Source organism: Protopterus annectens, chromosome 6.part1 (genome assembly GCF_019279795.1).
Source record: "Protopterus annectens isolate FY-2018-M chromosome 6.part1, PAN1.0, whole genome shotgun sequence".
Classification (NCBI taxonomy): Eukaryota; Metazoa; Chordata; order Ceratodontiformes; family Protopteridae; genus Protopterus; species Protopterus annectens.
Genome location: NC_056738.1, coordinates 499,546,736 through 499,564,067, shown reverse-complemented (window position 1 = coordinate 499,564,067; position 17,332 = coordinate 499,546,736). Strand labels below are relative to the sequence as shown.

The window sequence follows — 17,332 nt, the reverse complement described above, 5'->3', positions numbered from 1 at the left end:
GAGATTAAAGTAATTTTTTTGTCTTCACAGTACTGAAAAAAATGATGGACAATAAAAAATGTTTTACAAAATGGACATATACCAGAAGCATTAAATGTTTTCTTATTATTGCTGATGAGATTACACTGTTGGCTAGTACAAACTGCTTTGCATTTGAAAAAGCAAATGTGTGATAAGAGTAATATAGTTAGTTGCATATCTCTGAGATTAGTGGAATGAGCTATGGGTGGGCTTGGAACATCAAGCAATTGTTCTTGGGATAATATTTAAAATGTGTAAGTCTCTGTGCATCCTTTAATCTTAGAATACTCATGACTGACTGAAATCCAGTGCTTGTATTTTGTGTGTTACTTTAACCAAAGAGTAAAATAACATGCCTGAATATGTTCTGCTGCATAGATGAACTAACTCTGGAGGCTATCTTGGATTTCATAGTTTCATAGTTTAGTACTAGGCTATCTGCCCTGGGGCATTTGTAAGCCTAGCCATAGTGATGTGGCTTTCGCCACCCCATGAAATGGTACAAAAATGCACAGAATAGATTTAGAATACTGTGCCTCTGTCTAGTAGTGACACATTGAAGGTCCCCTTGTATAATAGAATTAGTTTACTGTGCCCCTGTCTAGTAGTGACACAGATGTGACCCCTGGGGTAAACTTACGATCTCTCATCCACTCATCAAGATTTCTCTTGAAGAGAGTCAGTGAGGGGCTCTGCCTAACATGAACTGGGATCTTGTTCCAGAGCATGGGAAGCCTCTGGGTTATGAATCTATCCCTCCAGCATGTCCTATTCATACTTGTGCCGAGGTTTAAGTCTTTAGCTCTCGTGGTCCTGATGGATTTGAATTTTTTGAGGTGGAGCATATCCATCAGTTCCTGATTGGACATGGCTTTGTACGTCAGGCAGAGATCACCTCTGAGCAGGCAGTATGCTACTGAATAGAGCTGGAGTTTCTTTAGTCTGGCAGAATAAGACATATGTTGGAGACCCTTGATCCTCTTGGTGAGGTACTTTTGTGGTCTCTCCAGCTGTTGCAAATGCCGGGTGAGGTACATACCAAATGGGGCATTGTACTCAATCATGGGTCTGATGAGGGAGGAGTTTAGGTACAATGACATCCTTGGATCTGGATGTGAATCCCTTCATGATAAGGTGTGCAAGGTAGAATGTTTTTCTAACCACTTTGGCAACGTGGGTGTCAAATGAGAGGTCGCTGTCGACTTGGGTCCCTAGGTCTCTGATTACTTTTTCCGTACTCAGTGGGTTGCTGTCTATGTGATAATTTGTGGGTACTTTGTTTTTCTCAAAGGGGATGACTGTACATTTTTTGGCATTTAGTTTAAGGCCATGACTCCGGCACCAGTTGTCCGTTTCTGTGAGGCCTTTTGTAGGATGTATGTGTCCGCTGGTGTATCGACTATGGCACCTAGTTTGCAGTCATCTGTGAACTTTGTCAGCCACAACCCTCCCATGTTTGCTTTAACATCTGAGAAATAAATGCCGAACAAGAGGGGTCCCAGGACAGATCCCTGTGGGACACCACTTGTGACTGGCTTTGAGTCTGACATTGCTCCAGCGATTTTAACTTTATGGGTTCTGTCCTTTAGCCAGTTTGCAACCCATCTGGTGACATAAGGGTTTACGTTTAAGCTGTTGAGCTTATCTATGATGCCTGAGTGGGGTATTGTGTGGAAGGCCTTAGCCAAGTCCAGGTAGGCTGTATGGACTGCTTTGCCCTCATCAATGGCTCTAGTGACTGTTTGAAAAAGTCAACCAGGTTCAAAAGGCAGGATCTGCCCTTTACAAAGCCGAACTGGGTGGGGTCAAGTGTCTGTAGGTCCCCTATGTCTCTGTTTATGAGTTCCATAATGATTCTTTCCATAGCTTTGCAGACCAGGCTGGTTAAGCTTATGGGGAGGTAGTTCCCAGGGTCTGTAGAGGTACCCCCTTTGTGGAGTGGGACCACTGTTGCTGTACGCCAGTGTTCAGGTACATATCCTGTAGTAAGGCTAAGGTTAAATAGCATTTTTATGTGTGGGTTTAGCTCCTCTTGGAGTTCACGTAGCACGCAACCCGGGATACCGTCAGGTCCCATTGATGCTGTGTTCTTAGCTTTGTTGAGGGCGGTTCTCACTTGGACATCTGAGATGACAGGGAGATTACATTCAGCTGGGATAAGTATTTCTTCTTTTGGGGGTGAGGGAGGGGAGAAATTTGCACTGAACCTGTCAGCCAGAATGTTGGCAATATCTGTGGGTTCAGTGTATTTTTTGTTGTGAACTAACTCTGAGCATATCTGAGGGTTTCCGCCCAGGTTTCTAACATAGCTGAAGAAGGCTTTGTGGTTATCTTTAGTGTCCTTAGCGATTTTTCTCTCAAAGTTGGCCTTGGAAGTTTTTGAGAGAATGTAGTTTTTTGCTAGTGTTGATCAGAGATGTCTTCCCTTTATGGGATTTTGCTCTGTCGTGCAGTAGCTTCCTTCTTTTGTTATACAATTTGTTAATGGCTGAGGTCCACCAGACAGGACGCTTGCCTTTGGTGGAGAGGGACTTGGATTTATTTGGGATTGCATGATCCATACATTCTTGGAGATGTCCATAGAAAGCATTTGTGAAGGATTCGGCATTGTGGGATGTGGTATCCACTGGCCCAGTGGGCTTAAAGGATACCATCTCAGTCTTAAGAAGAGTGAAGTCTGCTTTTGAGAAGTTTTTCACTGTGGTCTTTTGTGCTGGGGGTGGAGGTGGGATATGTATATCCAGTGTGATTAGTTTGTGGTCAGATCTCACTAGTGAGGGGTATACCTCCGGTGTGGAGCATTTTGTCCTCATGTTTGTGATGATCAGGTCTAGTATATTATCTCCCGTAGTGGGAGAGGTGACTAGTTGTTCCAGTGCATTTGAATGTATGAATTCCAGGAACCTTTGGGCTAGGATGTTAGGGCTAGAATAATGTACCCAATCTATGTTTGGGTAGTTGAAGTCTCCCAGTATGATGGTATTTTGTGATGCATTCATGTCCTCCAATGTCTTCAGGAAGGCTGAGTGGGGTTCCTGAGATTGGGAGGGTGGTCTGTAACATACCAGTTGTATAGCAGTTTTGCCTATGGTTAGTTGCACCTGTATGGTCTCTGATGCTTCATGTGTTGCTACTAACCTGGAGGTGTGGGTGTCCTTGATGAATATGGACACTCCTCTCCCTTTGTGGTTCGGCCCGGGTTTTGGGCCCGAAAAGCATAAGAGGTATAGCCTGGTAGCGCTGGGGTGCTCTCAGGAGCCTTGAACCAGGTTTCAGTTACTGCACAGACGTCGATGTTCTCCATACTGAGGAGTGCATCGAGTGCCTGCATCTTGAGATCTAGACTTCTGGCATTGAGCAGCATTACCCTTAGTTTTTTTCCATTTTTGTTTTCTAAGGAGGTGGGTTTGTCTTTTGAGCCTTGCCTAAAAAAGGCACTATGGGGGTGGCAAGAGCCTTAGCCAATATCCGGAAGCCCAGTGGTGACAGGTGCAAGCCGTCCCTTGCGAAGCAGTGTGGCTTGTCCAACATGTCATCCCAGGCAGACAGACATTGGATCCCCTTAGAATGACACCAGTACTTGAGCCAATTATTAAAGCTGATCATCTTGTCTTTGTATTGTGGCATCATTCTTGGTGAGGGCAAGATGCTGGTCAGGGTCATACCAGCCTGGGTTACATAATCAGAGAGCTCCTCTATGTCTCTTTTCATGTAGTCCAGGGAGGTACGTCTCAGGTCATTCACGCCAGCATGGACAATGACGGAGTCATATTTGTACTTGCTTTGGAGTGACCTGAGTGTGTGTGTTATGTGGCGGATCCTAGCTCCCGATAGGCAGCTCACAGTCACCCTCTCCTTGTTCAGCCTGGTAAGCGAGACATCAGTGTGTCTGACTATAGAGTCACCTATTACTAGTGTATCAGGCATGGTGTTTGGCCTTAAGGGCTGTGATTGATTGACACACTGATTTATTGAAGTATGTGTTGCATGTGTTTTGTTTTGAGGTGGTGGATTTTTGGATGTCTGCTTTGGGAGCCTCTGTTGTTTTGGTAAGTTTATTAGAGCCTCCAAGTATGTCTTTGTGTTTTTATGTGTTTGGCTTGCAGTTGTGGTAGGTCTATGTGGGACTGGGTTTGTTGTGTGTGTGGTTACCATCTCCTCCTGCTGGTCATGCCAGCCCTGAGTTGAGAGAGTTCAGCCTCCAGTTTGGCTATATAGTTGCATCTCTCACATGTATTTGTGTTTGTTAGGAGGAGGAGAGGGTTGTCTGTGTACATGAGGCAATTGTAGCATTGTCTCAAGATACCCAGATTAACCAGCTGAACTGGAGAGGACGCCAGTAATCTACCACTCGACATGGAAAATTATTACACAAACAGCTCTGACCTAGTGGGTTTTGTGTAGCACATCCAAGCGGTATTTGTCTAGGTCAGGGGTTCCCAAAGTGTGCGTCGTGGCACTCTGGGGAGCCATGGCTTCCTCACAGGGGTGCCGCGAACTAATAAGCTTGGCACCCCTTATTTCCCGGCACTTTTAGTTTTTAAAAAATTAAATCCCAGCTTTTGAGCTGATGTCATCACGCATGTGATGATGTCAGCTCCGTAAGATGACTGCCAGCCTGTTGGAATCGAGCTTGCATCCATTTCCAGCTGCTCAATGTTACAAATGTTTAGCCGGGAACAAGTGGATATATGCTCCGTGGTGATGGATATATGCTTTCCACGATGCGAGTGCTGCAAGACTGGAATGGAGCAGAGGCAGATCTATGCTGCTGTCAATGAGAAGGAAGGGGATGTGTGTGTGTGTGTGTGTGTGTGTGTGTGTGTGTGTGTGTGTGTGTGTGTGTGTGTGTGTGTGTGTGTGTGTGTGTGTGTGTGTGTGTGTGTGTGTGTGTGTGTGTGTGCGTGTGTGTGTGTGTGTGTGTGTGTGTGTGAGCTGCTGAGTCCGACTACCGTGCATACGGAGGAATGGAAGAGCTGCAGTCTTAATACAAATTTTCTTGATCGACCATCTTTCTAAAAGAAGTATATTTTTAAAAAATGGGCGTTCCTTCGTTGAAGGTTGTGCGTTAGGCCTGGCAAGCCAGCACGTAAAAATCTACTGCCAATCATTAGCGGACCAGAGTTCAGCTGTGGCGACCCCTAACCGGTAAAAAGCCGAAAGACGCAAACAAACTCCTGATTTGAGCCTTTGTCGTGGGTTACTTTTGCTTTATCGTGATTCTTGAACTGATAACTTCATAGCTACATTCTTCTCCAAAATTGGTTTATTTTTGAGACTGTAAAAAGGAGTCTATATGATTTTCAAAACAGTAAGTGTTATGGTTGTATTACATACATACATTCATGGTTCTTTTAGATACTAGGATATTAAAATTACTTAATGCATTTTTAAGTCTCATTGCTTATCGATTATTTCATACTTTTACGATGCTCACCATTAGAATAAGAACTATTATTTTTAACTGCATTTTTTACACAACTTTCTCTTCTGGGGCTCTATAAAAACTTCAGACTCATCTGTATGAGGATTTGGCTTACTGAGTTCAACTATTGATCACAGTTTCTTTTTTTTTTTTTTTTTAAGAAAATCAATGCTGGTGTGGTTTTGAAGTGTTCATTGGCAGTGATTCCTTTGTTTAGGTAGAGGTCTCTCGTCTTGTTATTTTGACTGTGTAGCTGCATTTATAAACACAGATATCTGAAGTGTGAGGGTCTTGAATCCCAACCAGCTTAATGTGGTGAGTTAAGTTGTCATCTAAGTCATCAGCAATGATTCATGGGTGAAGCTTCTCTTACAGTTTCATACTTAATTTAGAACTGAACTTCTGACTACTATAACAATTTTTTTGATTTATGTGTATGTGTATATATATATATAAATATATATATATATATGTTTATATATATATATATATATGTTTATATATATATATATGTTTATATATATATATATATATATATGTTTATATATATATATATATATATATATATATATAGAGAGAGAGAGAGACGGAAAGTTTGTTACTGTGTTACTAGTGCATTTTTTTAGTTTGCATTTGTTAGAGTTCACTAAGTTGAACAGTTTACCATACTTGTTTAAATGACTTCATATGTAACATTATAAAATTCTGAAGCTATACATATATTATTTAAATGGTTGCACTCATTTAACAACTTGCCACCTTATACTTTTATATACTCTTTAAAGCATTGCTTTGCATTTGGTACCCAAAGTTGTATCTGCTATAATGCCACATATAAAGCTAACTGCTCAGATTTATGCACTTTATGCACGCCACTTGGGAAAACCTGGATTCATCAAGGGAGATGAGAACCGAAAAAGTTTGGGAACCACTGGTCTAGGTTATTTGTAATGGAATTTATGTATACATTTCTTGAACACTTAATTGAAAATGTGTTCCACCATGTTAAACACCTTTCGTATCTTGCAGCTTTCTTCCTAGATTTGATGAATAAATGTGTGGCACTTTGAAGGTGGACTATACCTTGCTGCTTTTTGAATGTATGTGATTAATTCTTGTCACCTTTCAGTTTTGTGCATGGAATAGCATTGTGCAACTTTGCACATTCACCTTGAGATTTCTGCTAGTCTGTGATGGACTTTAGATGCTTTCAATGCACTGTGCCAGAAATTGCCTCATAAGTTTGATTAATTTATGGCTTCTTATGGGAAACTTCTCCAAAGCAGATTATATCCTCTTACCATGTAGTGTAAATAGCTTCACTGCACCTCCTCCCTCAGATGGAACTGGCAGCCAGTGCTTAATACAAACACTTGCATAACTGCATTGACTCAGCCATACCTGATAGGACCAAAACAAGCTCCTCAAAGAAGAGCAAACCTGCCTGGTGGACAGCTGCTATTAACAGGCTTTACAGTAAGAGGAAGAAATTGCTGTAAGAGGGAAAGAGCCGTAAACTGGGAACACACCCTCCTCAGCTTAAACAAGCAAATAAGACTTCTTGTGAAGTCCTCCAAAGCAAACTACTAATCCAAATTAGCTTCCTCAGCTAAGGACAAACATAAGGAGTTCTTTAGTTACAGCCGCAACCTAAAAGGAAAGGCCCAAATTTGTGCCAAACTGGTAGTTAATGATACCACATATACTGAGCCTATGGACAAAGCTAACCTGTTGGCCAACAGGTTCTGTGAAAACTTTACTCCCCTTACCCTGCCACATGTACCCCATGGCATCCCTACCACCTGTCCCCTGCCTTGTATCTCTAAAGAGCAAGTCGTAAACACTCTAAGGCCAAAAACACAGCATTTATAGGTCCTGATAACATCACAGGCTGTGTCCTACTTGGGCTCCAGCAAGAATTAGCAACACCATTGGGTGCTCTTTTCAGTCATAGTCTTAAGCACCAGCTTCATCCTAGCTGAATGGAAAACAGCCACAGTTACTCTCTTGCACAAAGGTGGTGCATCCACTGACCCCAGGAATTATAGACCTATTAGCTTGACTACCCTTATCTGCAAAGCCATGGGGCAAATCATCATGGACCTTATCAACAAAGAGGTACGTAATCTCCAAACACTTGACCCTACTCAGTTTGGATTTGTCAAAGGGAGATCATGCCTGTTCAACCTGGTGGACGACTTTGAGACACTCACCAAGGCTCTTGACTGCGGAAAATCTGAGCATACAGTCTACCTAGACTTAGCCAAGGCTTTTGACACTGTCCCCCTCTCAGGCATCATTGACAAACTTACCCAGCTAGGTATCAACCCTTATATTATTTAAATGGGTCGCTAACTGGCTCACTGATGGAACACACACAGTCAAAATACGGGACACCACCTTCAACAGCAGACCTGTAACCAGTGGTGTTCCACAGGGATCAGTCCTGGGGCCTCTACTGTTTGGAATCTATTTCTCCCAAGTGCAAGCAAAAACTAAAGATCTGTGGCTGACAAAGTTTGCTAATGACTGCAAACTTGGAGCAACCATAGAATCTCTAAATTATGTCAACATCCTATAAGAGGGTCTTACACAAGCAAATGATTGGTGGCAAAGTTATGGCCTTAGACTCAGTCCAAAAAAATGTTTCATCATCCCTTTCGGTAAGAGCGATGTTCCTGCCAAGTACCACATCAGTAACGACACCCTAAGTACACACTCAGTGGGGAGAGACCTGGACACACTTTTGATCACCATGTTTTCACAGTGGTAAGAAGGGCTTTCGGTATTTCTCTTCTCATAAGTAAGGGCATTGCCTCCAGAAAAAAAAGAAGTTATAACCTCCCTGTACTCTTCCCTCATCAGGCCAATAATTGAGTACAACACCCCCTTTCCAAGCATCTGCAGCAGATGGAGAGACCACAGAGCTTCCTCACAAGGAAAATCCAAGGTCTTCAGTATCTGTCCTATGTGGATCATCTGAAATCACTGTCACTTTATTCTGTTTCATACAGACTACTCAGAGCCGATCTCTGACCCTGCTTTGTTGGAAATGCTGCATATCCTCAAGTCAAATGGTACATGGGTTACCTGCTAGACCTTAACCTGGTATGTGGCATTTTACCACACCTTTGCAACAGACTTCATGTCAAACAGAGCACCTCATTGGCAATTCATCCCGGGAGTTCCACCTGTGTCCCTCTTGGACAGGGGCAGTAGGTGCTGATCGTGGAAATAAGGGTAGAATTTGGCTAGGCTTGTAAGGGTCATAGGACCCTTAGCCTAGTAACTTCCTATGTATTTATTTGATTAATTAATTCATAGTACCTTACAGTTCATGTGTGATGGATTTATTTGTATGGAGTCTCTTGTTGCACTGTGCCCATACCTCTCAGTCTCTTAGCCCAAGAAATCTGGACAAAGCCTGACATAATGGGGATACAAAGGCCCAAAAACAGGGACAGATTTTAAAAGTTGCTCATAAACGTATACAGTTAGTGGTATAACAGGCTATGCATTAAAATGCATTTTGTAAAAAGATATGAAGTCTAAACCTGAAATGTATGACATTATTACTAATTTCATTCCTCAGATCATTTCAGTTATGTGCCAGAAAACCAAAAATTTTGTGAGGAACACATCATAATTTTGAGGGAAAAATCTGGACATTCTGCAAAACTCTGGACAGTTGACAGGTTTGACTGCTCCAAACCAGGTCTCCTTCCAAAGTCTCAAATTTAATCAGAAATGCATGATCAGTCAGTTTTTTTGCTAGAGTATTGTGCAGTGTTCTCTTCACATGACCTATAACACTAAAAGTAGCAAAGGTTATAGTGTTGAGGGAGTCCATCACTAGCTCTGTCCCAGTAAGAGTAGAACAGATCATACATCCTGTTTCCATTGTGTAAAGTGACACCAAACCTGAACCTCTAAAAGTAGCGTACTTGTCATGTTTCCTTGTAAACTGTACTTTTCCTCCCATTGTCTTAATAACTAACCACATATGTGACACTTGTTTCCTGTGTCTGGCAACCTGCCTGAACACCACCCCCATCCTTTCACCTTGGTAAGCATTTCTGTCATCTGTGTGTTTTCATTTAACATATCCATTCTTATCTTGTAATGCCGTTTGTTTGTGTGTGTCCTTCAGAGGTTGTGCTAGTACCTGTATAGAACCCCTCGTGTAGTGAAATAGGGATGCATTCTGTTGATGTATAATGTCCCACCATTTGAAGCCAGTGGCAGTCCTGTTTACTGTTTTTTTTTTTCATCGTCCTACCCCGCCCAAAAAAAAAGCCACACACTGTCTTCAGTCAGCCAACCCATTCCAGTATTTTGAGACCCATGCGTATCCTCTTTAAGTTTACAAAGGCTGTATGTCCAAACACAGCACTTCCATAGAATCCCCCCTTGCATGCCTTATTGGTGACCTAATTACTGAACAGAATTTAGCTGAGCTAGCAAAACATCATTTATATGAAACTGTACTGGATGGCTTTGGCTAGTACTTTGAATTCAAGAAATTTCTCAAGTGCCCTGTTAATTCATGTAGTACTGTAATAATTTCAGATTAGCTGTTTTCCTCCCATTTGTATAACACCCAGCTGACCATTAGCTGCACCGTTTTACCTTAAGTTTCCTAGGATGTTCTTCGTGTTTCACTGTTGCAGTCATTACATTTGGGTAATCAGGATGCCCTCAGTCGGCCTGATTAACAAAGTCTTTGGTCCTGCGTCGGTTGCTGTCCCTTCTTCCATGACGTCAGGTCGTCAGGGGTATAAAACATGCAGCCAATACCATTACATCAGTCTTTCTTGCCGCTTGGTGCCCGAAGCAGAAGCAGTTCGCAAGTGCCGGTCAGCCGACTCCTGAAATTTTCGTTTTCGAGTTTCAGATCCTAAGTCTTCAACTAAAAAACTAAGTACCCCGTTGGAGAAACTTTTTCTTGCTTCATAACGATGTCAGTAAAAGTTAATAATTGCATTACTTGTGGGAAGCAAATACCTCATAAGGATTTTCATTTGTACTGTATTCCTTGCCTAGGCCCTGACCACTACGTACCTTGCTGTCAGTTTTGTGCTTTATTTAATCAACGCACCATCAAACGTCGGTACATTTTTGCTTCTAAATATTTTGGCTCACGCTTTAATTATCCAGAAATGTCGTTGGTTACCAATCCGACTACCGGAATACCTAAAAAAGCAAAGAAAAAGACAGACACAGGCCGTTGAGGTCCAAAACTGCCGATGACGCTTTTCCTAAGCCAGTCGCCAGTTTGCCGGTACTCAGTGAGGCGCTTTCGCAGCCCGTGATACACGCTACTTCTGATTCGCAGGCTACTGAGACCCATTCAAAGTACGGTATGCCACAAGATGCTTCAATTATGGAACCTGCGGATGTCTCTACCTTGGATGGGTCTGGAGCCGCTGTGCAGGCACCAGCATCTGAGGGTGTTTTCAGGCCTACAGATCTGTATATTAGACTGATGCCATCTTCAAAACTAAAGCCAAAATCTCAACCTATGCCTAAAAAACCGACACCTGGGCCACATGTGCAGGCCCCTATGCCTAAAAAACAAATGATCAAAATGGCTGAAGATTTAATTACTCTCATCAGGGGTAGCCAACCCCCCCTTTTAAGAGGTCTAGGCAAGACCTTGACTGTGAATCTTCTGAACAGGATTCTATTTCTTCTGACTCTTCCAATGAACAGGAATTGTCTATACCTACTTATGAAGACTCTGATGCAGAAGATTCCATTCCTTCTGCTTCTCCCCCTGAGGATTTTTCTTTTGGGGAAACTTTACATACCTTAAGGGAACATTTCCACTGGGAAAGTCAGGATTTCTCTGAATCTAAAAAGAGACGTAGGGATTTTCTTCTTCTTCCTCAGCATAGGCCCTTGGCTATACCTCCTGTTCTAGACATTGTTGATGTTTTTTGAGAATCTAGTATGGCTACTGATTCTCTGCCTCCGACTCCTTGTAAGCCAGACAGATACTACAGGGTTCCTGACTCCCACAAATTCCTTTTCAAAAATCCTACTGCAGATCCTGAAACCATTTCTCAGGGTCCCAAGGGCATTATGGCTTCTACAGCTAAAAATCCTACCTCTTCTGACAGAGATTCCAGGGAGCTGGCTAGATGGGTTAAAAAGGTTTACACTTCTGCAACCTTGACAATCAGGGCTTTAAACTGTCAATTTCATATGCTAAAATATCAACAGCATATCATGGGACTGCTTAAACAGAAAATTATGTTAATTTCTGACTGTGGAAAACAAAGATTTACAGGAATGTATTGCATTCAGCTGAACAAGTTGGAAAACATACTTTGCAATGTGGTTTTGATTCTTTGGAGGCCTCTTGCTGGGCTGCTGTAACTGGGTCAGTGCTAAGAAGGCATGCTTGGCTCAAAGAGCAAAATCTGCCTGATCATGTTAAAGCAAAATTGTTGGATGCTCCTTTACAACAGGACTGTCTCTTTGGTAATAAGGCTGAAGAGGTTTTAAAAAAGATGGAAGATAAAGCTAAATCTATGCAAACTGTGAAAGATTTCTTACAAGTGCAACCTCCAAGATTTAGTAGGAACTGGCCTACTAAGAACTGGTCATTTCCAGTTCCTTAGAGAGCCACTCAAGTCAAACCCAGACATTCCAAAGGCTCCAGGTTTCAGTCACAAGGGACTTTCAGAACAAAACAATGGGGTGCCTCCTCTTCCAAATCTGGAAGCAACAAGACACCTCCCTATGGTAAGCAGTCTCAATGACTTCCCTTTACACTTACCAAGCACTTGACTTTTAGCCGCCCCTTTAGGGGGAAAACTGGCTCTTCATGCAAGAAACTGGAAACTTATAACCCAGGACAAATGGGTTTTAGATGTAGTATCCCAGGGATACAGATTTCATTTCCACACGTTGCCAATTCCAAATGGATGGCCAGACCTGCCCCCAAATCAGTGGGCAGAGGCCCAGGAACAAGTACTTTCTCTCATGAGCATGGGGGCTATTCAGCCAGTACCAGAAGAGGAAAAGGGACAAGGTTTCTATTCAAGACTTTTCCTGGTACCCAGAAAAGACAAATCATGGCGTCCAATCCTGGACTTATCTACTCTAGACACCTTTCTGGACATTCCAAAATTCAAGATGCTGACTCTTCAGTTACTTCTTATGCTAGGCAAAGATGTCTGGTTGGCACCTCTAGATTTAAAAGAGGCTTACCTGCATATCCCAGTCAGGGAATCTTGCAGAAGATACCTCCGCTTCAAAGCAGGCTACTTGCATTACCAGTTCTCTGCACTGCCCTTTGGCTTGTCTATAGCGCCCATGGTCTTTACAAAGTGCCTGGCTCCATTAACTGCATTTTGCAGGCAAAGAAATATTCAGATATATCCATACCTGGACGATTGTTTAATTCAGGCAGAAAACAGGGACACTCTTCTAAACCATCTGGCATTTGTAAAAAGGGTTCTAACGTGTCTAGGGTACACTATAAATGAAAAGAAATCAGAACTGGTCCCCTCTTAAAAAATTGCATTCCAGGGTGCAAGCTTGAATACAACTGCCCAGATGGCTTTCCTTACGCCAGAGAAGCAAATTCATTTAGTGACTTACTTCAAACAGGTGGTCACAAAAACCCTGCTTTCTGCAAGGCAAATATTGCAAGCCTTGGGGTTCATGGCCTCCTGCATTCTTCTAATTCCATATGCAAGGCTGCATATGAGGAAACTTCAGTGGTACTTAGTCTATAGAGTCAGTATTGTCACAGCCTGGAAACAATGATTCCTATCATACCTTGCCTGCAACTAGAGTTCCTATGGTGGGCAGAGGCCTGCCACCAAAACAAGGGACTGCCATTCACACCACCTCCTGCCGCCCATACCCTAACTACAAATGCATCAGACTATGCTGGGGGGGGCACATCTGGCAGGAAAGTGCATTCATGGCAAATGGAGCCCAAATCAAATGCATCTTCATATCAATCAAAAAGAAATGCTAGCTGTACAGAATGCACTGACAGCCTTCAAGGACTACCTTCTTCCAGGACAATTAATGATAAAGACAGACAACACCACGGTTATGTGATACATAAACAAGCAGGGGGGGTACACACTCCTACCCCCTTTGCAGACTAGCCATGGCATTGTGGAACACGGCCTTGACCTATCAAGTACAACTACAAGCACAATCCCTGCCAGGAAAGCAGAATACTCTGGCAGATGAACTAAGCAGAAATCTCATGGACCCACACGAATGGAAACTGGAACCATGGATTTTCAACATGTTGACACGCAAATGGGGGAGCCCAGACATAGATCTTTTTGCCTCAACCCAGAACTATCAGTTGGACAAATTTTGCACAAGAACTCATCACAAAAAAGCCTTGAAAGTGGATGCTCTATCCTTCAGCTGGAAAAACTATCAGTCTATGCCTTTCACCCTCTGCCTCTGCTCTACAAAGTTCTACTAAAAGTCAAACAGGACATCACAAAAATGATTGTGATTACTCCAGACTGGCCTCGCTAACACTGGTACCCACTCCTGCGCAATGTGTCACACCTTCCACCGTGGCACCTGCCTCAGACACCTTACTTACTGTCTCAGCAGAACAACCAAATTCTGCACACTCCGCTCCAAACTTTGAATCTTGCAGCGTGGCTAATCACCTAAATTCACCCTTAGCATCCCTCAGCAAACCTGTGATGGATGTCATTTTGGAGGCGAGAAGGCCTAGTACTAGAAAATCTTATGCTGACAAATGGAGATTATGTGCCTGGAATCAATCTCAAGGGATAAGCACAGCAGTGCCCAACATTCCTCAGATTTTACAGTACTTCACTGAGATGCTTCCCAAGGGCCTGTCTTTTTTTTCCGTAAAAATCCATGCCTCAGCCATTTCAGCTCATTACAATACAGGACCTCCCCCCTTCTCTCATCCCCTGCTAAAGCAGTATCTCAGAGGGGCCAAAAACTTAAACCAACCAGGAGAGCTCCAACCCCTGCCTAGGACCACAATTTTGTATTGGAAAAGCTCAGTCTCCCTTCTTTCGAGCCAGCTGCTACTGCAGACTTAAAATTTCTCTCCTGGAAAACCTCTTTCCTTTTAGCAGTCACTTCATCTAGAAGGATTTCAGAATTACAGGCTCTTATGGCAGTGGAGCCTTTCATCATTTTTCATGCGGACAGGGTGTTTCTCAGGACCAATCCATCATTCATGCCTAAAGTGGTATCCAGTGTGGCTCTTAATCAGACCATTCATTTGTCAACTTTCTTTCCCAATCCACAGAACAAGGGGGAGCGGATTCTGTATTCATTGGATATACACAGACAACTTAGATTTTACTTAAGCTGAACAAAATCTCAAAGAAACTCTGATCAACTGCTGGTGGCATTTGCTGTAGGGGCAGAGAGAAAGGCTATTTTAAAGCAAACCATTTCCAAATGGATAAGCCATTGTATTCGTTTCTGCTATATGCACCATGGAAAAACTATCCCCCAGGGGATCAGATTCCATTCCACCAGGGCTGAATCTATCTCTGCAGCCTTTCTCAGAGGTGTTCCTACCAGGGACATTCTAGAAGCTGCAACCTGGAGCTCAGTTCATACGTTCACTAAACATTACCATTTACCACTGTTCTCTAAATCCAGAGCTGCCTTTGCCACTGCTGTCCTGCAGGGCCTTATAGCTGGTCCTAATACTGTATAATTCCCTCTACCCAACCATTGCTTTGGGAATCTACCCAAATGTAATGACTGCAACAGTAAAACACGAAGAACATAGTACAGTTATGTACACTTACCATAAATGGAGATGTTCGAGTGTATTCACTTTTGCAGTCCTGGTTACCCTCCCTCCAGCCCCCTGTTTTCTTTGGCTATACCTCTACTTTCTTTCACTATGCTTAAAAGCCCTTTTGGTGTATTTGCTTTTGGGATTGGAGGTATATTTTTTGTGTTTTTAATTTTATTTGCTCCCCATTTGGGGGGCACCTGACATCTGGGGCAAGAAAAACTGATGTAATGGCGTCAGCTGCATGTTTTATACCCCTGACATGGAAGAAGGGACAGCAACCGACGCAAGACCCAAGACTTTAATCAGGGCAACCTGCCAGCAGATTACCCAAATGTAATGACTGCAACAGTGAATACACTCGAACATCTACATTTATGGTAAGTGTACACAACTGTACTTTCTATCCCCTGGCAGGTTGGGAAGAAGTGGAGATGAACAGCCTGCAATGTCACTTATGTTGGTGCTGCATGTCATGGGATTTTGGGCATATGCCTTTACTAGGCAGAGTTGGTGATTTCAGACTCATCACAACATGAAATATCAGTTTGATGCGGCCCCAAATATATCGAAGTTAATGGCAATTTGCGTCATGGTTATGGCACAATCCTAATCACCAGGGGTGTGACATTACACAGACAGAAACCCCTCCCTCCTCCTTGGAGTGGGTGACCTGACAAAGCTGCTTCTTCCTACCCCTCCCTCCATCCTCAACGCTTCCTATGCCATGGCCATTAGTTAATTGTGGTGATAGTCAGGGCCCATCACTCTTGCTGCAGAGACAGGAATTGCAGAGAGTCTTGGTATAGAATTTTCACAAAATAATTGAATGCACGTCTGTGGCAGGACAGCTGTTAACAATCAAGAAGTGCATGGTTAACATCTTTATTAAGTCATGTTTTAAGCTGAAAGTACATTTACAAACATTTATAGAAAAGAAATGAATTCAGACAATAATAAATGCCCATAGTATGCATGTTTTCTTTTTAACAATTTGCATTCATGCTAAAATTACACAAGTTGCTGAATTCCTTCCTTCTGTAAACTATTCATTCTCCTGAACGTAATTCTGCATGTATTGTTCCCCAAATTCCATGTATGTATTGAAATCTGCTCTTTCCCTTTTCAAAGATCTCACAGTTTCGTAGATCCAGTAGCTTCATACAGCTGCACTAGGCAATCAAGCTGCATTTCATTATAAGCCTACCAATAACCCATATTCAGAAGCCCCCGTATAATGAGAGCAGTACAAGATAAACTAGGGGAGAATATGGGGATAGCTACTTCCAGTTCTTTTGTCTCCTTTCAAACATGCAGAACTTCCTTTACATTGGGAATAGATTTTGATACATTTCCTTTTCTAGTAACTGCTTTTTTGGCAGCTAGTAACATTTTCCTTAGTAAGTCTTTAGTATTTCTAGGCAATCTAGATCCTGTATAAAAGTTAAAAAAAAAAATTTCCTTAGTTACAACCATTTGTTTAACAAACATTTCTGTCAAAGTACTTTGTAAGGAGTTTAACACCTATGTGGTGTGGAATGTCACACCTTTAGTAGCCAACACTCATCCTTGTATTCCAGAGCATTTTCTGAAAATCAGTTTTAAAAAGCATACGATAAACCAATGCATTTTGTGATCAATAAAAACTATTAAAACTGTGCAAATAAGCAACGTTGTCAGCAAGATGTATTATTTTATAGTGATAATCAGTGTGTCATCTAGCTGTATTCAGCTGGACGTATAAGAGAATTTAAGTACCTTTATCTGCACTTTTTTTCAAATACAGTATTTAAATTGATTTAACTGTGTTGCATGATTATTAACTGAACTGGAAGTTTTGACTCTGTTCTTCAGTCAGTGCTTGCTTGAATTTTAGTATTTGTTAGTAATTGCAGGTGTGGGGGTAGCCACTTTCTTTCATTTCCTGTCCTTGACTATTTAAGTGGTACAGTTTGAAATAATTTCTGCTTAAAAACCTCAGCTTTGGCCGGCTAAGATCTAGCTGTATTCAACTGGACGTATAAGAGAATTTAAGTACCTTTATCTGCACTTTTTTTCAAATAATACAGTATTTAAATTGATTTAACTGTGTTGCATGA

The 17,332-nt window shown here is 42.3% G+C and overlaps 1 protein-coding gene across 5 annotated transcripts in view; it reads left to right on the top strand.

The window, feature by feature from the left end:
* IGF2BP2 (insulin like growth factor 2 mRNA binding protein 2) overlaps positions 1-17,332 on the top strand; it is a 1,003,123-nt gene that overhangs the window by 630,586 nt on the left and 355,205 nt on the right. The window lies entirely within an intron of this gene.